Consider the following 24,056-nt stretch of genomic DNA (forward strand, 5'->3'; position numbering starts at 1 on the left):
AGGGATGTGCCTCCGCCCGTTCCCCCAGTCTCTACCCTTCTTCCTGACTTATTTATGTTACCTGTCTGGTGTCTGGATGCGCCCGAGTTTATGATCCCCAAACTAAGCCTGTGTGAGCCACAGGAATGAATTACTCATAGCAGAAGAGATATTGATAAGCTTTCTTGGTGTCCCTAGAAAAATCACAGTCTATGAGGCCAAGTACAGGGATTAAGGTATTTTGTCTGGAAGTACACAGGAAGAGGAGCCCAGCTAGGACTGGAAACTCTGGCTCAGAACCTCATTCTAAGATGTATGAGGGTAGGAGATGAAGCTTTCAGGACAGACAAGTGGACTATTTCTCTCCAAGTATAACACAACATCATCAATAAATCAAACCCTCTAAAGGACAATGTCGGGGAATGTGCACTGCTCTCTCTCTTCCTTAAATGTGTTAGAAGAGGAATAAGTCCGCAGCTGCAGCCATTGCTACGGGTCTCATGCAGGTCTCTGAGGCCCTCTCCTCCTCTCCAGTCCTGAAACAGATCAGCTCACATTTTAAATTCTCTAACAGAAGCACAAATGAGGTTTATGAACCATTAACCTTAGGTCAGTTTTCCAAAATCTCAAAAAGCATTTTCAAACAATTAATTACTTTGCTTCACTGGAAGCAGATTGTAGATCAGTGCAATTAGGCAGGTGCTCGAGGTGAAACATTTCACTAAGATGGACCGTAAGCTGCCACCCCAGAACTTTTTTGGGGGAGGGAGAAGCTTATTTCTCATATATTCCCCCCTCCCACCTTGGCAATATTATGATCATTTCTAAGCAAGACCTGTTTGCATTTTCCAAGCCCCTCCTTATGGGTTTGAAGTATAACCTTGATTTTTTTTTCACTGTGCTTGGGGAAAGGACAGTTCTGAGTAAATGGATTTATAGGTTAAGAGGAAGATCCTCTTAAATTCATTCAGTTCTGTTGAAAATTTCTTCTAGAAAGTCCTCCATTATTTTGTATTAAGAGGATCCTAGAAAAGAGGTGATTAATAAGGTGAATACTGTGCTGAGCCTAAGATACAGGTGGGTGGAGACACTGACTTTCTCCTATAATTTCTCAGGGTTCTTGGAGCAGAAGACAATGGCCAGTGTAGAGGGTGAGTGACTTCCTTCTTTGTCCCAGCTCTGCCACCACTGTGCTGTGGAGGCTCAGGTGAGTGAGTTCCCTTATGTTAGTCTCACTCTGTTCCTCAGTAAAATGATGGATTGGACTGGCTCTCGGATTTCCTCTCTAGCCCTGACATCCTATGATTACTTATAAAACTTATTCTGTAGACACAAAAGACATAAGAAATCAGTCTACTACTTTCAGTTCAAGATGGCTGATTGAGCCCATCTTGACAGAAGAAATATAAGAGCAAGAATAAATCAATGGCGGTGCTGGAAAATGGGGAACATTGCCATCAGCAGGCCAAGAATGCTGAGAAATGTGTGGAAGAGATAAAATATATGGCATCAGATTAATGACCATTCCTTAACAGCCTTCAGGAAACTATAACCCCAAGTAGATAAAAGAGGAGACAATTGTAAAACTGTGTTTTCCCAACAGAACTCTGGAGAAGAAATCAAGATCAGAGAGAGAGCAATGTGGGAGAAACAATGGTCTATGGGTAATAAATTAGAGAACAGCAGAACAGTTCCGCAATTCTTCATTCAGAAGAGAGGCTGGCTATCACACTGTGGAGTCAGTTTTCTATGTAAAGTGACAACCGGAGCTTAGGTGGCTAGAGAGAGACATGGGTCACTGCCCTGAGTAACCGTTGCTGAGCACGAGTGAGACGGAGCACCCGCAACTAGAAGCATGCTTCCCTACCTCCCATCATGAAGAGAAGCCCACTGGATGTAACTCTTCTCCACTTAATGCAGGGGAAAGTGACAGTCACATGTTCGGAGGAAAGCCATTTTAGCTGCCAACACTGGTCAGGTTAAAGCAGCACTGTACAGCAGAAGTCTGTGCTGATAGAAATACTTTATGTGCGAGAGATGAATTGGGAGCTTGGGATGGACATATACACACTACTATATAAAATAGCTCACTAATAAGGACCTACTGTTGAGCACAGGAAACTCTACTCAGTACTCTGTAATGGCCTATAGGGGAAAAGAATCTAAAAAAGAATGGGTATAAGTATATGTATAACCGATTCACTTTGCGGTACACCTGAAACTAACACAACGTTGTAAATCAACTCTATTCCAATACAAATTTTAAAAATAAATAAAATAAAATAAGCTACAAGGATATATTGTACAACATGGGGAATATACCCAATATTTTATATTAACTATAAATGGAGTAGAGCCTTTACAAATTGTGAACCACTATGTCGTATACCTGTAACTTATATAATACTGTACAACAACTATACTTCAATAAAAAATTTTTTTAGCATTCTAAAAAAAAAAAGAAATACTTTATGAATCTCAGAAACAGAAAGAAGAATGGTGGTTGCCAGGAACTGGGTGGGAGATGGGGGATGAGAAGCTGTTTAATGGGTATAGAGTTTCAGTTTGGCAACATGAAAAAGTTCTGGAGATCCATGGCACAACAGCATGAATATACTTAACACCACTGAATTGCACATTTAAAAGTGGTTAAGATGGTCAATTTTGTGTTATGTGTTTTTTACCACAATTAACACTAAAAACTAAAATAACTGAAAAAAGAAAAAAAAGGAATACTTTATAAATCTGTGCTGCCCACTCCCACAGCCACTAGCCACATGAAGCTACTGAGCACCTGAAATGTGGTTAATGACACCAAGGAACTGCATTTGCATTTCATTTCATTTTAATTCATTTAAATTTAAATTGAAATAGCCACCTGTTGTTAGTGGCTACCACATTGACTATTGAAATCGTTGCCATATGGGACAGCACATTCTCCTCCATAACTATAAACAGCTGCATCACCCGACATTTGAGGGAACTAAATGACATCAAAGAGAGACATGAAACCGAGCATACTAAGATCCTAAATCTTGACCAAAGTTAGTATAGGAAACAGAAGATGACTTCAAAGAATGCTGATTAGTACCCTCAGATCTGAGAGGATGTACCATCCATACAACCACCTGGGGTTATTCATAAGAGTACTTTAACAATGCAAACTAAATCTTGGAAAATAGAATGTGATTGGCAACATTAAAAGCTAAATAGAAGGTCTGAATGGCAGAATTAAAAATTAAATAAAAGGATTGACTTAGGGATTTGGAATATATAACCAAAGTAGACTCCCGACACATGGAGTAATGACAAAATTACAACAGAAAAGTTGACACATGAAGGATGGATCCAAGAGCCCTAATATTCATCAAAGGATGTTTCTAGAAACACAGTAAAGGTATAATGGAACTAAGAAATGAGCTGAGGAAATAATGAGGGCAAAATCCAAATAATTGCTGAAAATACAGGTGTAAAATTTCAAAGCAACTGTGAGATAGCAGTTAGTAAAATAAGAGACATGCCACAAAGGTAAGTATGTAAAATCCATGCATATCTACATCAAACTATTCATCTTAGACCAAAATTCTACGTAATAAGACCTAAGAGTTGGCAAATGGAGGGTGGAAGAAATGAAGGGATACTTCAAGGATTGTCTTTTCAGACAGGAGGCTCTAGACTACTGGTTACTTTTTGACATTGCTAAGAAAATAGGATTTGAAATGTATTTGTTTTTGTAAAAATATATGTAAAATACAAGTATTTTAAAAAAGAAGGCAGACCTCTATTTCACTGGAAAAATAAAAATAAGAAAGAGTATTTGCTCAATTAAGTAGAATGTGGAAAGGGAAAACTCAAGACAAGAGGAAAAGTAGATGACATAAATTAAGATGACAGAAATAAAACCAAACATACAGTGATTGCAGTAAAGATTAATAACAATTCCTCCTATTGAAAGGCAGACACTATTAGGATTTTTCAAAGGGAAATCTAACTATATGTTGCTTAAGAAAACTTAAATAAACATTAGCAATAAAGTGTTGGAGAAAGCTATAAATACTGAATTAGTTTCAACTATCTTTTCTAAGAAAAGATTTTCCTTGTTTAAAGATTATGTCCCACTATTTTTTATTCTTGCTATACTAAAATACTCTTATTTTATGATACGTCAACCTTCGGTTAGCTGCTAAATCATTTTGAAAATTTCACTCTTGTAAAAAAAAAATCTCAAAGTCTGGCCTCATCTGAGTTACAGTGATAAGAAATCAAGATCCTGTCAGTCATTAAAAAAATAATAAAACCTACTAGTTTCAGATTATGTTCCAGGGCCACAATTACTTTTAACCTTCTTCTCATAATATTATTATTATTATTATTTTGTATTACAAAAGTCAAACTTGGTAGTTGGAAGAAGAAATTCAAATGGTTGAAAGGTATGTAAAACACATTAACTCCTAATACACACATACATACACTGCTACCAATTAGCTCTTTTTTTTTAAATAGAATGTGCACGTTATTTTATTTTTTTAGTTTAATTTTTTTCAATTAATTTATTTTTTGGCTGCATTTGGTCTTCATTGCTACGCTTTCTCTAGTTGCGGTGAGCAGGGACTACTCTTTGTTGTGGTGCGTGGGCTTCTCATTGCGGCGGCTTCTGTTGTTGCAGAGCATGGGCTCTAGGTGCACGGGCTTCAGTAGTTGTGGCACGCAGGCTCAGTAGCTGTGGCACACGGGCTTAGTTGCTCAGTAGCATGTGAGATCTTCCCGGACCAGGGATCAAACACCTGGCCCCCTGCATTGGCAGGCGGATTCTTAACCACTGCCCCACCAGGGAAGTCCCCCAATTAGCTCTTTAATTATTGAAATAGTGTGGAGAACCAGTTCCTCCTGAACACTTCAGATACTCATTTTCCTTTCTAGAAAGCATTCCCGACGCATCTGCTCTAATCCATCTAATTGTCCTACGGGTCTGAATTGAGAAGGTTCTGCCAGTCTCCTACAAAAATCCATGCTTAAAACAATAATTCAGGGACTTCCCTGGCAGTACAGTGGTTAAGACTTCAAGCTTCAACTACAGGGGGCGTGGGTTCAACCCCAGTTGGGGAACTAAGATCCCACATGCCCCGTGGCACCACCAAAATGTAAAAACAAACAAACAGACAAACAAAAACAATAATTCAGTAAAATGCCCTAGAATGCCACAGCAAAAATATCTCCTTTAACTAATAACCACATTTTATAGCTGAGGAAATCTAGATTCAGAGGGATGAAGAGGCTTGGCCAAGGTCACACTACTAGTTTGTGGCAGAGTTAAGATTAGACTCTAAGTATAGAGCTCTTCTTTTTGTTTGTTTAAGGTGATAGGAAACCCAACTGAAACTAGCTTTGATTCCTATAAATGACAAGTTGAGGATCAGAATTAGGTTCGGGTGAGGCCCGAGCCCGGTGTTCAGATCACGTCATCATAATGAAGTCTCTGTCCGAATGCTTCCTTCCATATTGGCCTCATGTCAGATGCCATGGGGTAGCAAAATGGCTACCAGCACCCCCAACTCCAAATTCAAGTCTGGCTATAAAGAGCCTGGGCCTGTGATCTTTACCATCAAAAGTATCTTTATGTCTCATTGGCTCAACTTGAATCATGTGACCATCTCTGAACTAATCACTATAACCACAGTAATGTGTGCTCTGATGGGTCTGGTCTGAGCCACATGCCCATCCCTAGAACAGGAAGTAGATTCAACTCCACCCAAAGCACATGGGCTAAGAATCAGAGGGGAATGTTCCCAGAGGAAGATCTGGTTATTCTAAATAGAAAAAGGATGAATGTGTGCTGAGCGGCCAAGTCAAGTCTCCTTCCTTCTGGTCCAGTAAGTCCACACTGTACACTCATTGAAACACGTTCATTCCTCCACTAAAGGAAACAACTGTTGCTAAACCTAGTCATACTATCAGTACTTCAGGGGCAGGAACAACCAGGAAGGAGAACTTGAACTCTTTTTTTTTTTTTTCTGGAGTGATGTTCAAAGGGCAATAGTGAAGGATGACAATAGCAAAGCCATTGTTCATTGTTCTGTCATCATCTATTGCAAATTCCAAATCAGCAAAAGCAGCAGCTGTCTGGAGTGATAAGTCCTTTGATAAATTGAAGCCTTCCTGGTTGCCAAGCACTGACCCTGTTCCAATCATTGATTGTGAAAAATCAATGGAGACTCTGGAACCTGAGATAATAGTATTTTTGAGTCTATATGCTTTCAAAATTAGCCAGAGTGTCTAGCCACAGTATCAAATTGAGGCACCAGTCCTACAGATGCTGCTTACAGAATACATCCAGTCTTGGTGGTGCATTTTATGAAGATATATAGGAAGGGTGGTGCTGAGTAGCCCAGCCTCTCTTGGACTTGGGATTGTACTGGAGGACTTCTGTAATTCGTGACTGCTCAAAACCAATGATCTCCTTGTGGAAAAAACACCCTCCCTAATCACAGTCTTTAGAGAATTTCTTCCTCCCTCACTACAACCCTATATTTTGTATAATACAAGTATTTAAAGAATGAAGCATAGCATCTTGCCGATAGGACATAGGAGAATCTAAGTTTGGACAATAAATATTTCTATTCCTCCTGGTCATAGTGATTGGATCCTAGTTGGACCAATCAGAAACCTAACCTAAAATTTGTGTATGAAAAAGTGGGAGGAAAAGTCATCTTTTTTCTTTAGAGTTGAGGATGTGTATGTCTGGTCCCATAGATGCTGGTGATTATGGGGATCAAGATTTAGAAAGGATGTGTGCAGGGAGGGACAGGAGTTATAGGAAGAAAGGATGTCCTACAATATCTAGTGAGACATTTGCAAACACATTTTCGGTTTTTATCCAAAAGCCTTATTAGTGGAAGCTTCTCTCTGATTCTGACAATAGGTTTATGCTATGTCCTTGTGGAGTGGAATAGCCAGACTAGATTTTTTCCTTGTTTAGCTAAAGAAGGTGCCAGCTGCTCTTCATTCTGGTGGGATAGAAGGTCAATATAGAGCAGAAGTTTATGGACTCTCTTTAATACGCAGACGTATTCCAAAGAGACTCAGATTTGAGAACTATTATGATGAGGCCTTTGGTTTGACTTAGAGAAGCTACCTATACATTCCTTTTTGCAAAGAGAAGAAGGCTACTTTGCATATGGAAACCAGGGGTTTTCTGGGAGGAGGATGTTAACATACTTGCCCCTGATTATTTTACTTATGAAGCTCTACTGGAAAGGATGGAGTGGACCTGGACAAGATTCAGTGAAAGAGAAGAGTAATGGGGCCATTAATTAAAGTCATCATAAACATAGAGAGATGCAAGACCAATGATCTCTTTCTGGAACTAACTCAAGAAAGAATAGCAAAAGGTGGTTCTGGGGATCCAAGATGAATAAATCTTCAAAAGGATTCTGATCTAGCATTTCTGGTGTTAGCTCACATCAGGAAGCGCCTGTGCGTTAACTGGTGCTAAGGGCCAAAGCAACTATTGATGCTTTTCCCATTGATGAGAATGTTTTAGAGATGCAGATAGGGCCATCTCCCTGCATCCTGTTCTTCACCAGTGTTACAGCTAGTAAGCAGCTGTGTACTCTGAACGAAGCAGCTCTTGGGTGCCCACTGATGTTCTCTACATTTCTAATTTCTGGTGCTGATAACCAAGAGGCTACCCAAGTGGAACTAGTCTCAATCCAAGGCAGCATATTCCTGCATGAAGTGGGACTTTTCATGATAATGATCACTCCTTTCTATCCCACTTTCTAAGACAAGCGAGGTAAGGAAAGTTGTGTTTGTGTGCTCGAGACTTAAGAGTGCTTGGACAACTTCTGAAATCCATAGACCATGGCTCCATAAGGGTTATTGGCTTTCTATTAGAAAACATGCAGTAGTGCTAGGCACTAAGGATGCTCATTGTTACTGGGTTGGCTATTGTTTTTAGGAGCTTTCAGAGAATATAATATAATATAATATAACATAATATAATATAATATAATACTTCATGCATTCATAGTGATATTTCCAGCTTTAAGTGAAGACTTCTTTCATTTAACTTCTTCAAATTACATCAATATGTCTTCTCTTCCATCCCAAGAATACTGGTTTTCAAGAGCACAAGGGGTGATAGAATTAGAATATACCATAATTTCTCACCTGTTTTATACAATTTTAAACACACAACACTCTTGGAATAATACTACTCTTACCATTAAGAATTATGATTGTTGAAAACATTAAGAAATTTTGGTATATGTTCTTCTCATCCCCCTCCTTTTTGTCAAGTTTATTGAGATAAAACCTACATACAGCAAAGGTTACCTGTTTTAGGTGCACAGCTCTATAAATTTTGACAAACTTATAAAGACCCCCCCTCATTCTTAATAATTGTACTATATATACATGGCTAGAGCATGTAGGCATTTCATAATACACTCCTCCTATGGGTCCTCATTTATCTTGGTTTTCTCTGTCTCAACTGCTGTTCGTTTAATGCTCATTAGCAGTCATTATGTCACCGGCTCCTTAGTTGTTTTTGGTTGTCTAAAACTCATTCCATGCTAGATTACTCAGAAAAGGCTTGTGGGAACAATATTTCTTGAGTTCTTGTGCTTTGATAAGTTTGTCTATGCCCTTTGTACTTAAAAAACCAATTTTGGTGCGTATAAAATCCTTGGTGTTCTGTTTCTTGAGTATATTAAATATATTACTCAATTTTCTTATGACATAAAGCATGGCTTTCTATGCCTAATAATAATCTAATTCTCTTTCCCTTAAAAGTCACATGCTCTTTTTGCTAGATGCCAAAAGGATTTTTTAAATCCCAGATCAGAATATGTCTTGATAGTGATCATTTTGGATCAACGTTCTTATGTATGTGGTGCTCTTTCACAATGTAATTTAAAATTATTATTTTTTAATTTCAGGAATGTTTTATTCCTGAAAACATTTAGTTTTTAGTATTTCTTCTGTTCCCTTGTTTTGGTTTTCATCTTCAGAAATTCCTGTTATCCATGTGTTCAATCTTCTTTGCCTATTTTCAGTACTTCAGTTCTTTCTTCATTTGAAATTTATTTTTATTTATTTTTAATTGTGATTAAAAAATATATAACATAAATGTTAACATTTTAACCATTTTTAAGTGTATAGTTCAGTGTCATTAAGTACATTCACATTGTTATGCCACCATCACCTCCTTCCATCTCTAGAACATTTTTCGTCTTGCAAAACTGAAACTCTGTATTTATTAAAGAATAACTTCTATTTCCTACTTCCCCCATCCCCTGGCAACCGCCATTCTACTTTCTGTCCCTATGAATTTAACTACTCTAAGCACCTAGTGTGAGTAGAATCATACAGTATTTGTCCTTTTTTCCCTGGCTTATTTCACTGTCTTCAGGTTTCATTCACCTTATAGCATGTGTCACAATGCTTCCCTTTTAAGGTTGGATAGTATTCCATTGTATGGATAGACCACATTTTATTTATCCATTCATCTGTATATGGAATTTTGAATGGTTTCTACCTTTTGACCATTGTGAATTATGCTGCTATGAGCATGGTTGTACAGATATTGGTTTGTGCTCTTCATTTCTTATTGACTTTTGAATTTTTCTTCCTTTTCACCTTCTGTTTCTTTAAAGCATCATTTCTTTTGTTCTTTCCAGTTGACTACTATGGGATTCTCTTTTTCTCAAGCTCTTCAGATTCTGCGTCTATTGCTTCTCTCCTCATCCTCCTCTATAGACTTCAGTACCAGGCAAGTCTGATATCTGTTAATGATCTGTCCCCACCCTCCTGTCTTTTGGAGCTTGTGGGCGGTATCTTTTCCCCTAGAATTGTTTTGAAATTTTATAGCTTTGCTATCTAGTTGCTCTGTTTTTGTGTGGGGATTGAAAGAGATTGAAAAACTAAGCTGCCACTGCTACTGTCTTCTGAGAATCCCACAGTTGTTTCTTTCTCTTACTTTCTACTCACTATGTCTTACTTCCTACATGCTTAGACATTTATTACTATGTTCTGCTCATTTTTCTTGGAGATTTATTTCTGGCAATCCCTTGAGGACTGGGAAAAAGTTGCATTCCTCCAGAGAGCATTTTCATTTTCCTCTGCTGGACACCTGGGGCCACAGTATGCGATCGTGTTAAAACATTTCATGGCTTGGAGGCTTTTAGACCTGTGGGTGGTTCAGTTTGGGCTGTAACTGTGATTATAGCTTCTTTAGAAGGTTTTTTTTTCCCCCCTGCTGTACTAAATCCTGAAGAATTTTTCTTGCAGACTGCAGGGATTGGGGCCATATATGTACAGTGGTTTTACTTCTGGTTCATCTTTACACTGATATTATAGCTCTTTGGGTTCCATATTTTTGTGGAGTCTTGCATTTAACTTCTCACTTTGGGAAGGTCCTAGGCTTGGTATTTAGTCCCTTGTGCCCCATGAGGATGTAAAAACTGAAGCCTAAGTTGATCAGTTTAGGGAAATGCTTTCAGCACAAAGATGGGTCAGTACTGTGCTTACCATTCTGAATTTCTGCCTTCCTTAGATTTTGATTTGACAATTCTTCACTATCAGCATTTTTAGTTTTTTTCAGTGAGAATATTGGCCTTCTATTTGATCAGAAATGGAAGTTCAACATGATCTTCTTCTGTGTAGGCTTTTGTAGAAATATTGTCACTTTTTGCAGTCATAATAATTGCTCTTCATTCTTTCAGTTGGATATCAGGAACCATGCCTGGTGAGGTTAGGTTGTCCAGACCAAGTACTGGCACCCAAGAGCATCTAACAAGTTCAAGAAGGCCAGATCCAATCCTAGAATCTAGGTCAGATCTTCACATAGGCAAGTCATGTTGGAACAGCCCTGTCTTGCCTTTTTCTCTTACAATATACTCTCTGACTTCAGAAGGCTCACCTCAATTTCTGAGCTGGCATAAATGCGTTTTTCTTAGTTGATCTATCATGGACTGGAGATGGGTTCTGGAATAAGACTGCCTGAGTTTGAATCCTGGCTCCACTACTGTCGGTACTATGACCTTGAGCATGTCATCTAATCTCTCAAATCTACTTCCCTCACTTTCAAAGAGAATAGAAAGAGAACATGCTTTATTGGGATGTTCTGAGAATTGCATGTGATAAAGTATTTAACACAATGTTTGGCACATTTATGAACCCTGAGTAAAAATTAATTGTAATCTTAATATCCCCAGAGTGAAAAGTTTTATGGCATTTTTCCCCTTCATTTTTTTTCTCCTTGTTGAGACATACTTTATCCATCCCTTCATAATTTCATCCTGACCTCTGTTTTTTACCACCCTTACTCTTTGTCATAATAGAAATGCTAAACTAAAGTTTTAGGGGATGAGATGGGAAAACAGTTTGGAAATACAAGGGCAAAGAGTTTTCTGAGTGAATGGGGAAGGTGACTGATGGGGGAAAAGATGCCGTGCTACAGAGACCAGGTCCTGCTGCATCTGTGAGAATGATGGTGTTCAAGAGAGAGGAGCAAGGTATGGCTGAAGTGCGGGGTGGAGGAGCAAGGCGGGTATGGGAAAGTCCTGTGCATTCGAGAGACTGGGTCACTAACTGATTAACAGTGGCACATTTGGGTAATGAAGTCTCATATTTACTGTGCTATCGACTGCAAGAATTCGGCAAACAGTAGGATTGAGTGGACTATGGGGAACTGACCCCTGAGTTTGATCTGGGTTTTCAGAGTTCCTGAAGGTTGATTTTGGCTGCTCTGTTCTTTTTTACTTCACACCTTACCATCAAGAGACCCAGAGCTCTTTTGGTAATTGTGCTGTGACAGTCCTGGACAACCACACAAGCTTTCCTCCTTGCCCTGTATCCCCATCAAAACTCACCTCTCCTGTGATCTATTCTTTGCAAATTTTCTCTGCCTTGCTAACTTGACAAACACATCCATTCTAAAATGTGGACTAACGTATTCTCCATTCTAGGAACATTCTATTGAGGGGTTTCTGGAAAACTGGTTGCTTCAGCCCAAGGATGGCATATTGATTCTGTCATGCATGCCAACTCCAATCTAGGGCTGGTGAGAATATAAAATGGTACAGTCACTCTGGAAAACAGTGGCAGTTTCCAAAAAAACTAAACATGTAACTACATTATGAACCAGCAATTACACTCCTGGCCATTGATCCCAGAGGAATGAAAACATATTTACACATAAGTGTTTATAGCACTTTTATTCCTAATTGCCTAAACTGGAAACAACCCAGATGTCCTTCAGGGACAAATGGCTAAACAGTGATACATCCATATCATGGAATATTACTCAGCAATGAAAAGGAACAAAAAATTGATTCATGCAACAACCAGAGCAAATCTCCAGAGAAATATGCTGACAGAAAAAAATTCAGTCTCAAAAGGTTACATCCTGTATGATTCCCTTTATATAACATTCTTGAAATGGCAAAATTATAGAAATGGGAAACAGGTTAGTGATGCCCAGGAGCTAAAGAGGGGATAGGGCAGGAGGGAAGTGGGCATGACTATAAAAGGGCGATATGAAGAATCCTTTTGGTGATGGAAATGTTCTGTATATTGACTGTATGAATATCAATTTCCTGGTTGTGGTATGTTGCGATAGTTTTGCAACGCGTTGCCACTGGGGGAAGCTGGGTAAAGGGCACATGGGATTTCTCTATTATTTCTTACAACTGCATGTGAATCTACAATTATCTAAAAATAAAAAGTTTAATTTTGTAAAAATGCTAATATAAATTAAGTATTCAGAACAGCGATTGGCACAAAGCCAGAGCTATTTAAGCATTTGCATTTGCTGTTATTAGTAGTGATAGTATGTTAAATTTTCAGCTCTGTTGGGTTCCAATCCCACGGATGATAGGAAGTAAAATAATCTCTACCCATGTAGGATGAAGATGAGGAAGTGGTTAAGTGGGCCAGCCCCTGTAGAGGTACCTAGAGAAAACCTCTCTAATATCCTTGAACTTCCCTACCTTGGGGTCAAGAGAGGTCATCCCTTCTGTTCATCTCCTTCTTGGCTTCAAGAGGGCTTTGCATATCACTACAGACCAACGTTGGCCCCCCAGAAAGTCACAGATCTCTAAGACTCTCAGTCCTGTAGCTACAGGGCTCACCCAGCCTTTGGAGAAGAAATCTCTTCCCCAGTTCTCTCTAGAAGGATTGAAGCAAATCCCAAGCCTTCATTTGCTTCTACCTGCACCTAGATGACGTTGATAGCTTAGACCTGTGGGTAGACCAGAAAGAAGTCTCATTCAGGTTGCCCTGCTCCCAGAATCCAACACGACCCTCTCTTAGGAATGTCACATTCTCAGAACCTCCCTCAACTTCCTCTCTCTCTGGAATGTCATTATGACCCATGTGCCCAGCATCTCCTTGGTCTGCTCTCTGGAATGTCATTAGGATATTCCCAGATTCCCTTTGGCCCTCTCCCTGAAGGCCCTCATGCCTCAATAATGCTTGTATTTGGGAAAGTGGTCCTCAGGGAGGGGGGACACCATCTTCTGGAGAGTGGGGATTTGAAAATGGTGCCATATTTTTGGTTGTCCAAATGAAGAGCCAGCTCCTCTGCCACAGGATGCTGGGCACATAGAAAACAGTACTTTCCTTCTCCCATTAGTTGACGTTACCACACAGCCTGTTTCCCTCTAGCTTTTACCTTAATTGTAACCACACAGAAACATGATTAAAAAACCATGAACTCTGAGCACACGTGCATGGAACTTTGTGTTGACATCAACTTCTAACCAAGATGATCCCACACCTATCTAAGTATAAGCATCACTGTTGCCATGCTGCAGGGCAATTAGGCACATATCACATGCTCTCCTCATAAATGAAAGTGATTCCGATTCCTCTCTTCAAAACACCAGACTACGTGCTCCTAGACTTAAGGGAACGTGGGCAGTAGGAAGGGATCCTGACTCAGCAAGACCTCCATTCTCACTGGAGGAAAGCATTTCCCTTCCCTTCCCGATCCTCACCTGGATCTGATTATCAAGCTCCTCAAACTCTAAAATGCAGACCTAACTACTAGATACTTGGCTAAGTTTGTTTTGAAGTTTGAGATCATGTATATTCAGCTCCTGGTAACTGTTAGACACTCAGTAGCCATGAACTGTAATTACTCATCATAATTCAGAGAGAAAGAGAGGGATGACAGAGAACCAAAACTCTATGATCATTGCTGACACGTGAGTTTGATGTCCACTGGCGTTACTTTGTCTTTTGAAATTCCAATGACACTGGCTTCGTCTTCACCCCACATATGGTGGGAAGGCCACTGCCCCTTCCTGTCTCTCTAGGATTCTCAGAGGCCTAATTTGGATAAGCTCTATCTTCTCTGGTCACTGTCCTGTGTTTCTCCTTTCATTGAATTAGATCTGTTTAGGGAGCACCTCATTGTCTTCCAAGCTCCGTCCACCAAGAGTAAAACCTGTTTTTTCACTTCCACCAATCCCTGAGACAAGGTTATATTCATCAGATTGTTGGTGAAGATTTAGGGCAACAGAGGAGGTTCATGTGGCAATTCCCCCAAATCCAAGCTGGAGTATTAGACATCTCTGCTCCTAAATAATGTTCTCTGACCTCACCACTGGGAACTTATCACTGATACATTTCTCAACAGGCTCCGTCTTCCCACCCTGTTACTCAGTCCCTTTTGCCTCTCCCATCTCTCCTCTCTCTTATCTGTCTCCTTTCACATGGAGGATCTTTCCACACAAAAGCAGCCCATCAAGTATTTTCCTAGTCAAACATGGTTCTCACCCAAGGATCTCTGGTTCCAGCTGTTGAAATAACATTTTTATTCCACAACATGGAGAAACTCAGAAGTACAAATGTCTTTCGGACTCTGGGTCAAGGCCACCATATAAGATTTTGCCAGTTGTGCACTGCACAAAGGTGTGTGGCCAAGAAGGTAGATAGGGGCCAAAATGTAGCCAGTTCTCTACTCTCCAAGCTGTGTGCCCCTTGATGTTGGGTACCCTCAGAGAGGTAATTTTTCCTAGGTCAACCAATGAGGTAGAAATAACTTTTCTAATTTTCTCCCAGGGTGGGGGGGGTGGTGGGAGGGTGGAGGTTGTTGGTGGTGTGTTCTTTTAACTTATCTGTCCAGAGGGAGCCCCATTTTCTCATTCTCACAAAGGTATGTGTTAGCAGTAGCCTTGCTTGAAGTCAGGGCGTTTGCTATCAAGTTGGGTAAATCAGAGCCCCAGATTGAAGTAACAGTGTCGGTAACTGATTGGGAACAGCAGCGGGGCTGTGTCGTTTTGAAGGCAAGACATCTGCAGTTCTCCCCAGGCTGTCACTGGGAGGTATCATTTGCATATTAAACAAATATTTAAAATTAGCCGTGCAGCAAGCAATCAGAAGCTGGCATCACAGACGTCACTCCTTCGAAGCAACATCAGGTGTGCTCTAGGTGTGCTATGTACCTCTAGGTGTGCTCATCTGGATGGGGGTGGTGTGATTTGAGCCTGGATCAGTTTCTATGACAGGTGACATTTTCAGGTAAGAAAGGAAAAATAAAATGAAATAAAGTAATAAAATAAAATGACATAAAATAGAATAAAACACCAAATCCTTTATACTCCAATCTCAGAGGGCTATTTTGAGGGTTAAATGTGGTAATGCATTTAGAATAGTGCCTAGCTATAGTAAATATTCAATAATGTGAGTTACATTTGTCCGGAGGTGATGGCCAAAATATTTGTAAATGGACCAATCAGAATGGATGACACCTATGAACAATCATATATAGTCATCATCTGACCTGATTTTCCTCACTTGATCAAAATGTATTATTCAAACAATAGCCCAGTGTTTTTTGAGTAGGCTAAGAATGTTACATGTTTTATTTTATTTAATTCTTGTGAGAGCCTCATGTAGCAGGAAATAGCATTATCCCCACGTTACAGATGAGGAAACTGAGGCAGGGAAAAGTTAAGCAAGTTGGCCAAAGTCACACTGCAGGCGTTGGAACTCACGCCAGAACTCATGCCCTTGACCCCTCCGCTAGATTGTTTCTGTCCTTCCATTCTGCTCAAGGCACTGTATAGGGACACACCCATATTCTTTGATTTAGCAGGTAAACCCTTTTAGCAATGTAGTCATTGTGCCCCATAAGTAAATTTTTTTAACCACTTCATGCTTTTCTCTATTTTCCAATTTCCCACATTTGTCCTAGTATTTTTATAATTGGGCAAAGAGTGAGAAATAAAAGCAAATGCTAGTTAAATTTAAAGGAGAAGATAAATTGTTGCTTCCCACTCGACCAAAGGGACTACGGATTTGTGTCATTAATTAAAATGCTTTCTTAGGCACAGATACTTGCATCCCCATTAGCTCATTTTGTCTTTACGATATGTGATGGGGGGGAGCTTAAACATCCCAGAGGGAAGTGGATACAGGGAGTGTAGTGACAGGCAGCCCAGATGCTGGAGCCCCAGTCCTCCAGGGCCTAAATCATTCATTCCTACTGGCCGTGTTCAGATCCCCCTCATGTGCAGGCAGAGCAGGTAGCCACCCGCTCTTGTGATCTGAAACTACTGTTTATTCTTTCTCCAGCTGGAGCGATATTTGTTTTTAATGTAGTGAACATAAGAATGATGTGGAGGTATGTGTTAAAAATGTAGATTCTCATACTAAAAAATACTGCCTTATTCGAGTGAGGGCAGTTCCAGGAGCCTCCATCCCCACAGACACCTTAGAAGGTGCAGTTGAGAGCTTTCCTTCCACTTTGCTTTGGATGGGAATTGGGTGGGGTCATGGGGTGCTTTCTCTGGGCCAGGTCTGGACTAAGCATTTCAGAAACACTTTCTCATTTAATCCTCATAACCACCATCATTAGCATCATTTTACAGCTGAGTAAACTGGGACTCAGAGAGTTTAACCCAGACCCACCAGACCCCAGGGCCTGCCCTCTTGTCCAGCATGTTAACAGCCATTTCCAGATCCAGGTCTATCAGCTGGTCCCATCATGGTCACTAAGACTTTTGTTAAAAATACATATTCCCACCCTAGAATCACCCACCCTAGAATCACTGAATCAGAACCAGAATTAGGGACCCAGATTCTGAATTTTTAATAAATGCCCCAGAAGGTTTCTGATGTGCAGACACACGTATACCCTCTATTTCTGTCCAAGCAGGGCTGGTGTTCTGCTGGTGTGCCCTGCCACACTTACCTAAGTCGGTTAAACATCAGCATACCTCCATTCTGATTGGTAGAAACAGATACATGCTGACCCCAATCTCTGGTGCTCCAGCCTCCTCCTGCACCATCCCAGCCACTCAACCAGAACGTCTCACAATCCAGCTAATAGAGGGCTGTTGCCCAGCTCACTCGGGGTTTTCAGGGGTCTGCTCCAGTGCTGAAGCCATTGTCCTTCTGATTTGTGGACGCTCCTACATACCTGTTATCAAGGACTTTGAATATCACCCTGCATATGAGTACATCTCCCTCTTGCGATCATCCACCTGGGAAGTCAGGAAAGATGACTGACAGGTCTTCCCATTGCAAACAGGGCCCTAGGCAGAGTCAAATATTCATTAAATTGAGTTTTTAAAAAATCCCGACTGTATGATTTTTGTTCTCATACGTGTTGTAAGAAGGAGCCTGCACAGATGGAGAGACAGTGCGGGGAGGACCCAGAGCCGATTCCTGGAGGCTGTACAGCAGGGTGGACCTGGGCAGCCCGGGACAAACTTCCAGGTACTCGGGAAGACGAGAAAGCAGCTCTATGGCTGAAAGAGAAAATGGGGTGCTCAGCAGACATTTGTTCAATGTTAGGTGAGTGAACATAACAAGAGAATTGCAATTGGGCTCATTTTTCACATCATCTAAAGAGAAGAAAGGACCCGTGGGTAAGAAGTATGTCAGTTTCAATTCCACTGTAGCCGCGGCATGTGGAAAAGACATTAAATTCTCAGGAAGGAACCCATTAAGCCAAATAAATGTCACAGTAGCCAAACATTATTGGCTCCCTGACTTCCACAGATAACTTTAGAGATGGTTATTTCCTTAGTTGAGAAATCATGGCCAGGTATTTTCAATGGAAATGAGTTTCGCAACCTCTCACATGTTTGAGGAAAAGGAATATTTTTGACACTCCATTCCAATAATAGATAATGCAGAATAATCTCCCAGGTAAATCAGCAATGTGGAATGATTTGCTTCATCGCAGAAAGGCTGGTTCTCCTCCCACCCTCACCTTTCCTTTCTGGAATGTCTGTATCATCTCCCATGCTGCTCTTGTGCTTCAGAAAAGTAATAAGAAATTTAGGGTTATACGCTAAATGTGTTTGTAGCAGAAAGCCGCGTTTCTGCACCACCAGCACGCCCACCAGCTTCTCTGGCACATGGTCAAGTTCACTGACTAGAGTGTTGCAGTGGAATCTAAGAACGTCTAACTAACCCCGCTTATGGCAAAATGAGGTTTTTAATAGAGGAGAGCGTGCCAAGGTTGCATTTGGGAAACGTAGAGGAAAAATAAAAACTCAAACTGTGACCAAGCCAGCTCAGAGCATGAGAAAGAAATCAGCACAGAATGCAGACACAGACGACCAGACTCTTCCCTGTGTCTCAGCTGCAAGATTTCCAAGTTGAGGTCAGCTTTGAAAATAAATTCTCCAACCTGGCCATTCAGGGCAAATTCCAAACCATTCAGGAGCTTCCTGGTTGGAAAAAGGTTGCAATCTCTATTCTTTACCATAGAGGTGGTTCCCAAGGCAGCCTCTAGACCCTAAGGAATAGCAGCCCTGGTGGAGAAGAGTCACTGATGCCCCAGGTCTCTGCTTCCTGTGTTTCCATTTCCACTCCCTGGTGGAGAAACTAAAAGACAGAAGCATTTGGGCAAGGAAATCTTTCCATTCCTTGTTGCAAAAGTGAACCCAGTAGTTTCATGTTCTTTCCACAGCAGTGGGTTATTGGTGGAAAATGAAGTCATAGGACTTGCTGATGTCTTAGAAATTACTTGAAGAGAGTTCTCAACAAGAAGTCACCATAAGTGTCCAGAGCAACTGACATCAGGGAGCTATTAACTAAAGATAATATATATATAGTTCTGTGTCTAGTTCCCCCAAATACTGTGGTTTTCTCTCTTAGAGAATTCTTTGCTGATGCAAAGAATTTGGGGTGTAGAAGATCTGAGTTCAGATCTCTGCTCATGTCTCTTGAGTGATGCTGAGCAAATTTCTTACTTTTTCTGTGCCTCCATTGTCTCAACTGTAAAATGAGAATGACCATTTCTGACTGAGGATGCTCTAGACGGCTCAGTTCAGAGGAAGGGAAAATGATCTTCCTCCAGCTTTACCTTACGCTTTGTCATCTGCTCCTAAAAGAACTCTGAAAATACTCAGAGTCCACAACGTCTAAGGACAAGGCAGTTTCAAGCACATATAAGAAAAGAGCAGTCCCAGAAGCCAGGGGAAGGGAGATAACATGAGGCCCCTCCACGGTTGTCTTCTTTCTCCCTTTTTGACCCAACAAAATACCAGCTCTCAGTTCTTCCCTGATTGTAAAACAAAAGCCTCCATGTATATCAACAGATGCACATAAATTCCTGAGGAGAAAAGAAAGAAAAACTTACAACATTCTATGTCTGAGCACGGTTGGCCAAGACGTCCTGACACTTTATAAAACACTCTCACCAACACCATAATTCCTGATTATTATTCCTGTTATGGTTAAAAAGACATGCCTCCACCTTGTTTTTGGCTGAAGATTGGGGCAGAATTTTCAGAACAAAGAAAAATGATGTTCTGAACTTCAGAAAAAGTTAGGTTTTTCAAAACTGAACACCGAATGAATATGAGCATATTTTATATTTTCACAGGGAATTTTGTAACAGAAATTGCCAGACCAATACAGCCCTGTGCTGATTAAACTGCAGACTCTAAAATAGTGATTTTTCACACCTGACTACACATTAGAAACATCTGGAGAGCTTAAAAATGAACAAACCCCAAAACAGTGTCCAGGCACTCTCCCTACCCTGCGATGCTGACTTACTTGGTCTGGGAAGGGACCCAGGCATCTATGATATCACAGCTCCCATGGTGACGTGACTTTAACATGCAGTTAGCGTTGAAAACCACGGATCTAAAATTGTTTCTTTTGTGGCTTTTCGAGGCTGCCAGTGCAAAATAAAGAGCAGATGTTGATGTTTATGTAGGCGTAGATTCCTTACCCTTTCTGACTCTAATATCCAATAAATCTAGCTAGGTTGCCCTGACCCCCAAGGAATACTGGATGTGGTCTCAGATTCAAAGAGCCAAATAAAAGTCGTAAAGCTCATTTAGCTCAGGAAGTCACGAATGTAGATTGACTGGGCGGTGGTTTCTAATGGGGAGCCTGCCTTTGGCCATGGCTGCATTCTCTGATGGGAAGAAAAGAGGACTGAAAGAGGCTTGATCAAGAAGGAAGAGGTGAAATTGGCAAGGAAACACAATCACTCTGTATCACTGCATGCCTCCTCTAAGAAACAGACCTAATGTAGCCAGCAGGACAGGGAGAAACCTTCTGAGCACAAACTTAGCCATCTGTCGTGCTGGCTATGCTTGGTGCATGGTAAGGTGACCCAAGAATCCTCAGAAACAAAAGACACCTACCTATCTATCGCCACTAACATTGTACCTTAAACTAGTAAGTTTATAACTGGCCTGAGCACAGTTTTGATCGATAAGTCTTGAGTGGGTCTTTCCACTGGGCTGCCTTACAAATAGCCATGGCTCATCTGTCTATGTTCATCAAAGCCTGGGAAAAGCGACCCCTCCCCCCATTTATGTCCTTTAGTCTCTCATATACATGGTCACTCTATGGGACCTTCCCCATTTTCCTTTTTCAATGCCAAGGGCACTATCTTACACCTTGGGGGCAGATCTTTATATCACTATAAGGCAAAGTTTATCTTTGGGGCTTGTAGTAGATTTAATTATTGGTCTTAATTATGCCCTCCTTTGGAATAGTATTAGACACGTACCTCCTTGCCATGGTTTCATGGTGGGCAGTGTTCCCCTACCCTCTGCCTTTGGACTTGATCACGTGAGTTGCCTTGGCCAGTGGGGTGATATCAGACAAGATGCCAGCAGAGATTGAAATGTGTTTGTATGATTAGACTTGCTGTCTTGTGTTTTTGTCATTGCCATGACATACACCTGCCCTGGCTCACCTGCTGGTCCAAAGAGAATGAGAGACACGTGGAATTGACCTGAACCCAGCTTCCAGCTTGGAGTAGAGTGTAACCTAGATCATCTATCTATCACCGCTAATATTGCATCTTTACTCGTTTATAACTGGTATCGCCAGCTGGCCCACAAATCTGTGAACCAGAAATAAATACTTGTTATTGTATGCAACTGAGTTTTGGCATGGCTCGTGACATATTATTATTGTGATATTATCTACTCCAGGACCCCTCTGGCCAAGTGCCTGGCCTTCAACCTTTGAACCTTTCCTACTTTGATACAGAAAAATCATCCTTTGGTGCCCTTTTATTGTTTATGGTCTCCATTCTGAACCAGTGTCTTCATCCTACTCCCTCACCTTGCTGACATGTTCTACATCTTTCTGACCTCTGTTCCTTGACTGTTGATGGCCTTATCTGCTCCATGGAAATTGTGCTCTTGGATACCTGCTGCTCCCTTCAAGCATAAATTGCATCTGGTCTCTGTGCTGGCATTGGTTAAGCATCTTTTGTGGATGCTGGGACTCCACAACCACGCTCAAAGCCTCAAAGGCAGATCCCCACCAGGGCTCACCTATTCCTGTGAGTTGGATCTAGATACATTTCCATTTTCTCCCAAGCACACAGTGGAGAAGCAGTACAACCTAGTGGACAGAGTGCAGACTCAGGAGCCAAGGTGTATGACCTTGGGCAACCATTTTCACGTCTTTACCTATAAATTAGGGAGGGCAATGCCTACCTTCTAGGATGGCAGTGAGGATTAATTCATGGAAAGAACTTAGCAGAGAACTTGGCACATAGCAAGCACAATGTAAGTTTTTGCTCTAATTATCATTATCGTCACCATCATCATCATCCTTCATCTCCCTCAAATTACTCCATTTTACATCCAGCTCTCTCAGTATCCTACTCTGTGACTGGCATAAAACACACGAATAATCAGCCAAGGGTTGACTATCTGAGACACAAGTGGTGTCCTAATGCTTTAGTGCCAGGCTTCTCAAATTGAAGTGAGCACATCTCTTAGTATACAATTCTGCTAGCAAGTACTCAGAAGCCATGGAATAAATATGGTGCAACTTTCTAGAATGTTCGTTTTGCTTGACAATAAGTTATTATAAATACTACTTTTATGTACTTAAATTATTTTTTAAAAATCTTATTAGCTTGAATAGAATTTGTCTTAGGGAAGAAATTCCTATGTTTACTCAAAGGCTTTATTAGCCTTGGGGTAGAAAGTGAGGCACCTGAAGTAAGGAGCCAAAACAAATATAAAAGTGAAGGATATTTTTGGTTTCAAGTAACAGAAAACTCAACTCAAATTTGCATTAAAAACAGAGGGCGTGTATTACTTCTTGTACCTAAAAATCAGGAAGATCTGGCTTCAGATAAGGCTTCGTCTTCAAATGATTTTACCAAGGACCCAGATTTTGTCTTTCCTGTTTGCTTTCCTTTGTCTTTGGCTTCATCCTCAAGTTCTGGTGGATATCTCTTTATCTCCTCCTTAAGTCCTGGGTTTCCTTCTCCCTCAATGGCCTACATTGGGTCATGTGTTCAACTCTGAGCCAATCACTGTAGCCAGGAAGCTGGCACATGCTGATTGGCTTAAGCCTCTCAGAGCTAATTCCTATAGGTAGGGAAGGGTTCATTCCACTCAAACAGTAAAACTGAGAGGGGAGGAGGAGTGCATTCCACATTGAAAGTGTAATAGGCTGTTGATGGGGAAAGGGACATGGATGTTTGGATGGTAACCTGCAAACATCCAATACCCCGATGAAAGAGATGATTAAATAGCTTTGCAGAAGATAAAGAACCTGAGAGGGAGGAAGAAGAAAAATTACCCGTTTTTGAGGTGAGAAAGTATATGTATATATACACACACATATATGTTTACTATTCAGTGTGTTTATATTATCATGATATAAATCCTTCTGAGGGGTGGGCTGGTAAACGTTTAACAGCTAGTTCTCCAGGGAGACATACATAAGTTTATCCAAACCTTTACTGACATGAAGGATGTGTAGCACACAATTTACAAATGAGACCAAAATATAGGCTATTCTTTACCATCTAGCCACTCGATTCTCACAGAATGCTTTCATGAATTTTGCAGAATTCTTGTATCTATAGCTGATCTGTGGTCACAATTCAACCATGATTTGACAAAACTGGGCTAAAAATAAATACTTGATTACAAGTGTAATTCTGACATGAACGTTGGTTGATATTTTCATTTATGTTGGTGAATAAGATGGAAGTGAAACAAGGGAGACAGACCTGTCAGAACTTCACTCATTTGTCAATGACATGAATGACTCCTTTGCTAAAATGGGTAATAGTTTTCAAATATTGACAAAAATTTCTTCAGCCTTTTATGCGAGTCACAGGTATGAAACACTTAAATTTAACTGATATTATTAACGTAGTCTCCATGAACTTTTAAGTCTAGGCAATCAACAAAACAGTTAATCAAGCTTTGATTTATAGCATTTGCCAATTTATGTGGTATAAAAACTCTCACCATGGCCAATTTCATTCTACCAATATGAAATCATTGAACATAGAATTGGGAAGAGATGCAATAGCAGCTCATTTTATAATATTTCTGCCACGTGAATGTAGTAGACAACCTCTATATCTATATCTATGGTATAGATAATAATAGAATGTAGTGAAATGATTAGTAAGTAATGAGTTTTGGATATTTATTACCTTTATCAATAACATAGTTTATTTAATTATAAGTTTATATAATTTAATTTTTAATAATGGCTGTGTTTAACAACCAGATTGCAAAAATCTTGAAAATTTAATAGCTGGCTCTTGTGAGCCTGTATGAGCCTGGTCCTGCACATCATTGCCCCTCATCCATGCA

General features: G+C 40.5%; 1 protein-coding gene across 3 annotated transcripts in view; it reads left to right on the forward strand.

The window, feature by feature from the left end:
• The first annotated feature begins 1,094 nt into the window (after positions 1–1,094).
• The window catches only part of XYLT1 (xylosyltransferase 1), a 492,695-nt gene continuing 469,733 nt past the window's right edge, over positions 1,095–24,056 (forward strand). For 2 of the 3 annotated variants that reach the window (XM_079945329.1, XM_079945332.1), the window contains exon 1: positions 1,095–1,186. The gene's annotated coding sequence lies outside the window, so the exon portion shown is untranslated. The remainder of the gene's footprint in view (positions 1,187–24,056) is intronic. The other variant, XM_079945331.1, reaches the window with a different exon arrangement.

Source organism: Stenella coeruleoalba, assembly GCF_951394435.1.
Source record: "Stenella coeruleoalba genome assembly, chromosome: 15".
In the NCBI taxonomy this organism is placed as follows: domain Eukaryota; kingdom Metazoa; phylum Chordata; class Mammalia; order Artiodactyla; family Delphinidae; genus Stenella; species Stenella coeruleoalba.